This window comes from Bufo bufo, chromosome 2 (assembly GCF_905171765.1).
Source record: "Bufo bufo chromosome 2, aBufBuf1.1, whole genome shotgun sequence".
Taxonomy (NCBI): domain Eukaryota; kingdom Metazoa; phylum Chordata; class Amphibia; order Anura; family Bufonidae; genus Bufo; species Bufo bufo.
The window spans coordinates 285718646-285727951 of NC_053390.1; the positions used below are offsets into that span (position 1 = coordinate 285718646).

General features: G+C 42.8%; 1 long non-coding RNA gene across 1 annotated transcript; it reads right to left on the reverse strand.

Moving 5' to 3' along the window:
• Window positions 1-583: 583 nt before the first annotated feature.
• Window positions 584-8340, reverse strand: LOC120991456. The gene is made up of 3 exons (XR_005776677.1): window positions 8214-8340; window positions 4253-4257; window positions 584-596 (listed from the first exon to the last, which is right to left on the reverse strand). It is a non-coding gene; the product is annotated as an uncharacterized LOC120991456 (long non-coding RNA).
• Between the last annotated feature and the right edge of the window lie 966 nt (window positions 8341-9306).

Here is a 9306-nt window from a genome sequence, read left to right on the forward strand (position 1 = left end):
CAGGTGAGTTATCAGCAAAACATTTAAAATCACTGAGGTATAGCGGATTTCCATTTTCTGGTACAAAGACATCTGTAGCAACTCTCCTTCTCTTAGAGGTAATCAAGGTCTTTGCAAACACCACACTTTTTCCTCTCCACTTAAAAAGCAGGCCATAAGTCTCAGCCCACAACAAAAGGCTAGTGCATAGAATGAGAAGTAAACAACACAATCTTCAAGGGTTCTCCTTTTTATATCATCCTTTGTAATGCTTGAATGGACCCCCTCTTTGCTCTTTTGGGTTAGAAAACAGCTATGAAAAGCTTTGTTACATATCCTCATTCCATTCTAGCTGATGTGGAGAAGATGAGATTGAGTACAACAGGGACTTTCCTGATGTTGAAGGAAAGCTTACAAAATATCTCAGAAGAAAGCTTTTGCTTCTTCAGAGTCAGGAAAGTCTTAAAACAGCTATCATCTCATCCTCAACAATACTGCTGGACAGTTCAGTGAAAAGCGTATGTTTCTTCTGTATAACACAGAGAAAACGTTTCAGGATGCTCTGCCTCTCTGGGTGACTTCAGCTGAAAAGCCCACAACCAGAAGAATTGTGTGACCTATTATTAATAATGGATCTTTTCTGCTGTGGTAGGCTCTTAAAATTTCATCTTTACCATTGAAGCCCTGGTACTTCATTATAATTTGATGCAGGCAATGAGACACCCCATCTTGGGCTAATATCGGCACAACCTGCTTTGGTCTCACCTGGTGTTCCCTCCTGACCTGTTGAAGGCCCAATGCTTTAGGAAGACCCTGCTGACATATCTGTTGAAGGGTGTTCCCAGGAACAGTTCTGGCAGGCCAAATAGCCTCAATTTCTTCCTCTGAGACCTATTTTCAAGGTCTTCAATTTGCTCAGTAATTAGCTGTGTCGTTTTTAATAAGCCTTTCACTGTATGAGCAGTCTCAGTCAATGTATCTTTGGCATTAGAAATAAGCAGCTCAACCTTCCCTAGCCTCTGTCCCCGCGGGTCTGTTTCCTCCTGCAGCAAGGGTAGAATCTATGTCAGGGGTAAACTACTTTCCCATCCAACAGTCAGCAGCTTACAGTCCAATGTGTACCCACCTACTTCTATCTGAGTCACAGTCACTAGCTGTTTCAAATCAGCAAGTTCCTGCTACTGTGTACTAGCGACTGCCAGGATCTGTGGAGATTGGCTCCATTTTGGATTGAGCTGGATCATCTCTGGCCAACCCATTTTGAGATGATTTCCTTCCACTCTGCAGGTTGTAGCACTCTATAAACAATTGGAGCAGGTCCCAGAAGGTCATTTTCGGTGTTCAAGCTGGTATCTGATTTGTAGGGAGGTGGATCGTTAAGCTGCTCCAGGATGATAGTTAAGCGACACGAGGCTTTACATACCAGAGCCAGAAGTTTAATATTCAAAACTATGGGTGCTGTAAGCCACCATATACATACAGGTGAAACTCGAAAAATTAGAATATCGTGCAAAAGTCCATTTATTTCAGGAATGCAAATTAAAAGGAACTGCATTAATGCAGCTTAAAATTAGAATTTTGTGAAAAGGTTCAATATTCTAGGCTCAAAGTGTCACACTCTAGTCAGCTAATTAATCCATATCCCCTGAGCAAAGGGGACCTCAAAATTGTGACTTTGGGTTTTCATAAGCTGTTAGCCAAATTATAACAAATAAAGGCTTGAAATATCTCGCTTTTCATGTAATGAGTCAATCTCATATGTTAGTTTCACCTTTTAAGTTGCATTACTGAAATAAATTAACTTTGCACAATATTAAAATTTTTCGAGTTTCACTTGTATATACAGTAGTTGCATGCATTGGGGTTATCCATCAGAGGTGTGTTAAGAACCCCTGCAATCACCGTGTGAATGAATTCTCTTCTAGAAATCAAGTTAGAGGTAGTATGGAGTAAAACAGAATAATATTGTAATATTGTGTGTTAGGTTTTAGAAAGGCAGGAATCATTGTGTTCGCTGGAATTTCTCTAATAGAATTTTTTAAATGTTCAAAGCATGACATACACATTAGGGGAATTTATCAAATGTTTTACGACACTATTATGATGTAAAAATATTATATTATAGCGCATGCCATGATTGCACCATAATTTGTGACTTTTTAAGCTTCAGGACACTTTTCTGGTGTCAAAATATTCGGTCTTTGCACCGCCCACCAGATGTACTATAACTTTCAACAGAAAGCTGCATAAATTATAGCTCAAATCTAAGCCAGCTTCTAGGTGACATACAATTGAGTATCTGCTCACAAGGAAAGACAGAGATATGCCTAATTTATTAAGAGGTATATGGGAATGCCAATATTGACAAACCTCCCCCATTATGTAAATGTGAGCTATACCTGTTGATTTCAGCATGACTGACTCATCATACACTGCTCAAAAAAATAAAGGAAACACAAAAATAACACATCCTAGATCTGAGTTAATAAAATATTCTTCTGAAATACTTTGTTCTTAACATAGTTGAATGTGCTGACAACAAAATCACACAAAAATTAGAAAATAAAAATCACATTTTTCAACCCATGGAGGTCTGGATTTGGAGTCACACTCAAAATTAAAGTGGAAAAACACACTACAGGCTGATCCAACTTTGATGTAATGTCCTTAAAACAAGTCAAAATGAGGCTCAGTAGTGTGTGTGGCCTCCACGTGCCTGTATGACCTCCCTACAACGCCTGTGCATGCTCCTGCTGAGATGGCGGACGGTCTCCTGAGGGATCTCCTCCCAGACCTGGACTAAAGCATCTGCCAACTCCTGGACAGTCTGTGTTGCAACGTGACGTTGGTGGATAGAGCGAGACATGATGTCCCAGATGTGCTCAATTGGATTCAGGTCTGGGGAACGGGTGGGCCAGTCCATAGCATCAATGCCTTCGTCTTGAAGGAACTGCTGACACACTCCAGCCACATGAGGTCTAGCATTGTATTGCATTAGGAGGAACCCAGGGCCAACCGCTCCAGCATATGGTCTCACAAGGGGTCTGAGGATCTCATCTCGGTACCTAATGGCAGTCAGGCTACCTCTGGCGAGCACATGGAGGGCTGTGCAGCCCTCCAAAGAAATTGTCACAGTCGTTACCTTTGACTGTGACCTTCCGTTCTTGCTCGTTTGGCGCTCCTCGCTGAAGTTCTGTTCCTTTGTGTTATTTGTGGTTCTGTATGGGTTAACTCCCCTGTGTGCTTATTAGGAGTTAATCCTCTGTCTGCTCCATGGGTGTGGCTTCTCTGCTGCACCCATGGAACCTGTATATAAGGCTGAGGTTTCCTCAGTTCTGTGTCAGCTCTCCTGGTGTGTGTTGTCTGTCCTGCTCCTGGTTTGTACTCTCTCCCATGCTGCTGACCCATGGGATCTGTGTCTGTCTGTTTGTGCTCTGTGAGTTTCCCTACTTGTTCATTTGCGTCCTTTTTCCTGTCTTTCTGTTCTGCCAGTTATGTTTTAGTTACTTTGTGTTTATTCTGATGTCTGTGTTCAGCAAGCCTTTGCAGCAGAGTGGCATGACAAGGCCATGCAGTTTACTACTGGTGGAGCAAGTCCTTCTCTGCTCATTGCCACTCCTGCTCCCTTGCGTGAACTCCTGCTTGTATTATTAGTTGCCCTGTTTTGTATTCATATGTCTGTGTTCAGCAAGCCTTTGCAGCAGAGTGGCATGACAAGGCCATGCAGTTTACTACTGGTGGAGCAAGTCCTTCTCTGCTCATTGCCACTCCTGCTCCCTTGCGTGAACTCCTGCTTGTATCATTAGTTGCTCTGTTTTGTATTTACCTGTCTGTTATGTTTGCCTATGTGCCGTCGGTACCTTCTGGTACCTGTTGTCCATTCGTCCCTGCTGTCACTGTCTAGTTCACGCTCCAGAGTGGACCCTGGCAACTTCCTGCGGCAAAGTCTAACCCTACCATCTAGGGCTCTAGTGAAAACCAGTAGTTGCTTAGTTACGCCCCTCTGGAGTATTACTAGACAGTGGCGCAGTGGGGGTTTTCTCCCACTGTGCTGACGGTACATAGAGCTCATGTTTTGTCTGTGCTGCCTTCCATGTTTTTGTTTGTGCAATAAACTCTTGTGTCTGTACCTGATTTCCGTTTATTGCTTAACGATGCGGTGGTCTCTCTCGGGACCTCCAACTCGTGACAGAAATGCCACCCCACACCATTACTGACCCAATGCCAAACCGGTCATGCTGGAGGATGTTGCAGGCAGCAGAACTTTCTCCACGGCGTCTCCAGACTTTGTCAAGTCTGTCACATGTGCTCAGTGTGAACCTGCTTTCATCTGTGAAGAGCACAGGGCGCCAGTGGCGAATTTGCCAATCTTGGTGTTCTCTGGCAAATGCCAAACGTCCTGCACGGTGTTGGGCTGTAAGCCCAACCCCCACCTGTGGATGTCGGGCCCTCATATCACCCTCATGGAGTCTGTTTCTGACCGTTTGAGAAGACACATGCACATTTGTGGCCTGCTGGAGGTCATTTTGCAGGGCTCTGGCAGTGCTCCTCCTGTTCCTCCTTGCACAAAGGCGGAGGTAGCGGTCCTGCTGCTGGGTTGTTGCCCTCCTATGGCCTCCTCCACGTCTCCTGATGTACTGGCCTGTCTCCTGGTAGCGCCTCCATGCTCTGGACACTACGCTGACAGACACAGCAAACCTTCTTGCCACAGCTCACATTGATGTGCCATCCTGGATAAGCTGCACTACCTGAGCCACTTGTGTGGGTTGTAGACTCTGTCTCATGCTACCACTAGAGTGAAAGCACCGCCAACATTCAAAAGTGACCAAAACATCAGCCAGGAAGCATAGGAACTGAGAAGTGTCTGTGGTGACCACCTGCAGAACCACTCCTTTATTGGGGGTGTCTTGCTAATTGCCTATAATTTCCACCTGTTGTCTATCCCATTTGCACAACAGCATGTGAAATTGATTGTCACTCTGTGTTGCTTCCTAAGTGGACAGTTTGATTTCACAGAAGTGTGATTGACTTGGAGTTACATTGTGTTGTTTAAGTGTTCCCTTTATTTTTTTGAGCAGTGTATAATGTGTATATAGGTTCTCCCCCGAGATTTGGGAGGACTAATCTGCTCAACCCTTTTTTTTTTCCAGGGAGATATTTGCCATTGCCTTTCTCCCCATTCATGCATGTTTGGCTGAGCTGAGTGCATATGTTTATGGGGTCGATTGAGAGCAATGTCGGACTGGGGTGCCTAGGGCCCACCAGTAAAATTCATTCTAGGGGCCAACTGTAAAGCTACAAGCAAATACTACCTGCTCACACAGCAGCAGACAGCAGCAAAATGCTACAAGAAGTTTGGGACCAGGGGAAAAACAATACTGGCTGGCTTGCCTCTGAACCTAGAAGTCATCATAGTTATCTGATGCATCTATAATAATAAACTGGGTAGTTGTTAAATAATTTTATCAATTTTATGTGGATATATGCTGGTTGAGATGCTGTGCTGGGGGCCGATCTTTGTCAGGGGCCCACCAGGGGATTCACCTGTTCCCCTAGGGGCCAGTCCGAACCAGATTGAGAAAGATAGCTGTTGGATGAACAAGCATTTGGCTGATAGATATCTCTTTTAGGGTCCATTCACACGTCCGCAAGTGTGACAAGAATAGGACATGTTCTATTTTTTGCGGAACGGAAGTGCGGATGCGGACAGCACCCTGTGTGCTGTCCACATCTTTTCCGGACACATTGAAAATTAATGGGTACAGATCCATTCCGCAACGTCAGGATCCATTTTGCGGACGTGTGAATTGATGGTCACACAAAAAACGAGGTACATATATTTACCGTCTCAGATATAGACTTACTCACTGAAAGGAATTGACGGTTTAAAAAGCGAAAACAACAAAACTTTATTTATATTGCTGGTTAAAATATATTAGTCCCTTGAAAGAAAGAAATCTAAAAGGCTCTGGTGAGTGTGTATCAAATGGAAGGGGGGCGCAAAATTCTCAAACCCCCACAGTTTAAGTGGACAGTCAGCTGGCTATTTGTACTATGTCCAATGAGCCAGAGCTGATCCACAGTAACAAAAACTCACCGCTACTGCGGTAACAGTGATCAAACAGTTTAAGTGGACAGTCAGCTGGCTGTATGTACTATGTCCAGTGAGCCAGAGCTGATCCACAGTAACAAAACCTCACCGCTAATGCGGTAAGAGTGATCAAGCTGGGACTCTAATTGTGTCCAGTCCCAGTGCTGTCACCCCAGTATTAGGTAGCTAGTGTCCCTAAAGCATCGGATGAGACCCATATACTGCATTAGATTCCATGATCTCACGGGACCCTTGCTACCGCTATGCTCTCAGTCTGGCTAATAATCATACCCCCTGCTCGACGCATTTCTTATAGCCCTGTGACGGGCCGTTCATCAGGAGCTCATAGGGCATAAATGATGGAAGTAGTGTAAATAACCGACAGAGAGAGCTGACGATTGATGGTGCACTGAGAGTTGTGCAGCAGCACCGGCGCTGGTATGGACGTGTGAATGGACCCTTATGGCCAGCCTAATTTGAAATCATGACAGTTGCTTTCATAATGATGGCTTCTGATATTTAAGGGTTCCTGATATTTAAGGGTCCGCAAAGGGCCGGCACTATATAGAATATGCCTACTCTTGTTCGCGGTAAGCGTTTACTACAGGCAGTTCAGGGAGGCAGGGGAAAGCTCCTCTACTGTATATAGGGACAGTTATAGTATATTACTGTCCCTATATACTGTCCCTATATAGCTTTACCCTGCCTCCCTGCACTGCTTGTAGTGAGCACTTACCGCTCACACAGGCATCGTCCCGGCTGGCAGCTGGCTGGTTAATCACATAGCGCGCCTGGAGTACACGGGGATAGTTCACTGACAGCGCTGGCCCTGCTGATCAGTGAGCAGGAAGAAAGTAAAGATATTTATTTATACAGTAATAAATATTTAATCTATGATAGCTCTATTGCCCCACTAATATATGAGGGAGCAGTGCGAGCAGATGCCCACCAGCTCCCAGCACATCCCGTCTCCCTAATACAGCACTGTGCCATTAGGAAGACGGATGTCCCTTAGAAACGGCTCTGAAAAAAATCGCTGCTAAGGGACATTTCAGCCCTAGTTTTCTTCTATAAATCAAAGTTTTCCCTAAGTAAAGTACATTAGAGAAATGTTCCCTATCACTGTCCCTGTCCTTTAGGGGGAAAAAAATTAAAATATGGCAGTTACACTTTAAGGCATTCGGTTTTTCTGGAGCATCTGGCAAAGTCAGATACAGTTATATAGGGGTTATTCCATGAAAAATGTGTTTTACTGTAAAGGCAAATTAGATATCATGCTTTTCATAGAGATCATGTTATAAGTCACTCCAATAAACATTTTTTTTAATTTATGTAGCTGGCTTTTACCTTTCCTCTTCAGTGTGTGAGTATGGAAAGTCATTGGGGATCATAAACCAACAAAATATCCATTAAAACAGTGGTACGGGTCTGTAAAATACATTTAGTTTCCAACATATGTTTATTGTCTGTCTCCCTAGCACACAATAGTGAAGACCCCTCTGTATCATTTTACCCTCCAGCATAGCTTCCCTGCTGCCACTTTGTTGAGCTTCATTCACACCCCAGGGTTTTTTTAATTTTTCCTCTCCAGGGCCTTCTCTGAGAAGATGTCAACTTGTAAAGAAATGCAGTTGTCATTCGTCTTTTGTGTCACTGTCGCTGAAATATAAAGCCATAACGCAATGAACTGGTTGAAAAAGGTCTCGATATCTTGCTAGCCAGCACTTATAGCTCCTTTTAAGATAAGCCTTTACATTAGATTAATAACATTTGCCAACTGAACATGATTTTGATTAGCAATTTGTATAAATTGTATTGATCTTCATCGTATTTCCTTTCTCTAGTCCTAGCTTGCTCAGGTTGATACTGGCGCCCGTTAGATGAATAATGAAAGTACTAATGAAGGTTTAGGATGGGAGAGAAAAGTGTAGTCATGAATAAGTATTCTAATAGGAATTTATATTCTTTTTATTTTAAATGTACATACGCTCATGGACAAAATTGTTGGCACTCTCCGTTAAAGAAAGAAAAGCCCGCCATGGTCACTGAAATAGCTTGAAACGGGCAAAAATTTGCTGAAAAATAACTAATAAAAATCAGACATTGATTTTAAATTGTAGTTCAACAGAATAATTTATACAACAAACTAATGAAACTGGCCTGGACAAAAATGATGGTACCCATAACTTAATATTTTGTTGCCCAACTTTTGAGGCAATCACTGCAATCAAGCAATTTCTGTATCTCTTAATGAGACTATTGCAACTGTCCACAGGTATTTTAAACCACTCCTCATGAGCAAACTGCCCCAGCTGTCTCAGGTTTGATGGGTGCCTTCCCCAGACTTCATGTTTAAGCATCTTTCACAGACGTTCAATATGATTTAGATCAGGGATCATAGAAGGCCACTTCAGAATATTCCAATGCTTCGCTCTTAACCATTCTTGGATGGTTATAGCTGTGTGTTTTGGGTCATTATCCTGTTAAAAGGAACCATGACCTGTAACTGAGACCAAGCCTTCTGAGACTTGGTAGCACATTTCATTCCAGAATTCTTTGATAGTCTTGAGATTTAATTGAGATTCAAGACACTCTGTGCCAGATACAGCAAAGCAGCCCCAAAACATAACCAAGTCTCCTCCAGGTTTCACAGTAGGTACAATTTTCTGTTCTTTGTAAGCTTAATTTTTGCACTTGTGAACATAGAGCTGATGTGACTTGATAAGAAGTTCCAGTTTCGTTTCATCTATCCAAAAGACATTCTCCAAGAAGCTTTGCTGCTTGTCAATATGCATTTTGGCAAATTCCAGTCTCACTTTTTTTTATCATTTCCTTTCCTCCTCGGTCATCTTCCATTATGTCCACTTTGACAGCGATCTGACACTAATGCACCTTGTTAAAGCCGACACATACCTCAGATATATCAATGTAGAATCATATGGGGGCCTAGATATATACAGTTGCAAGAAAAAGTATGTGAACCCTTTGGAATGATATGGATTTCTGCACAAATTTGTCATAAAATGTAATCTGATCTTCATCTAAGTCACAACAATAGACAATCACAGTCTGCTTAAACTAATAACACACAAATAATTAAATGTTACCATGTTTTTATTGAACACACAATGTAAACATTCATATTGCAGGTGGAAAAAGTATGTGAACCCTTAGACTAATGACATCTCCAAGAGCTAATTGGAGTGAGGTGTGAGCCAACTGGAGTCCAATCAATG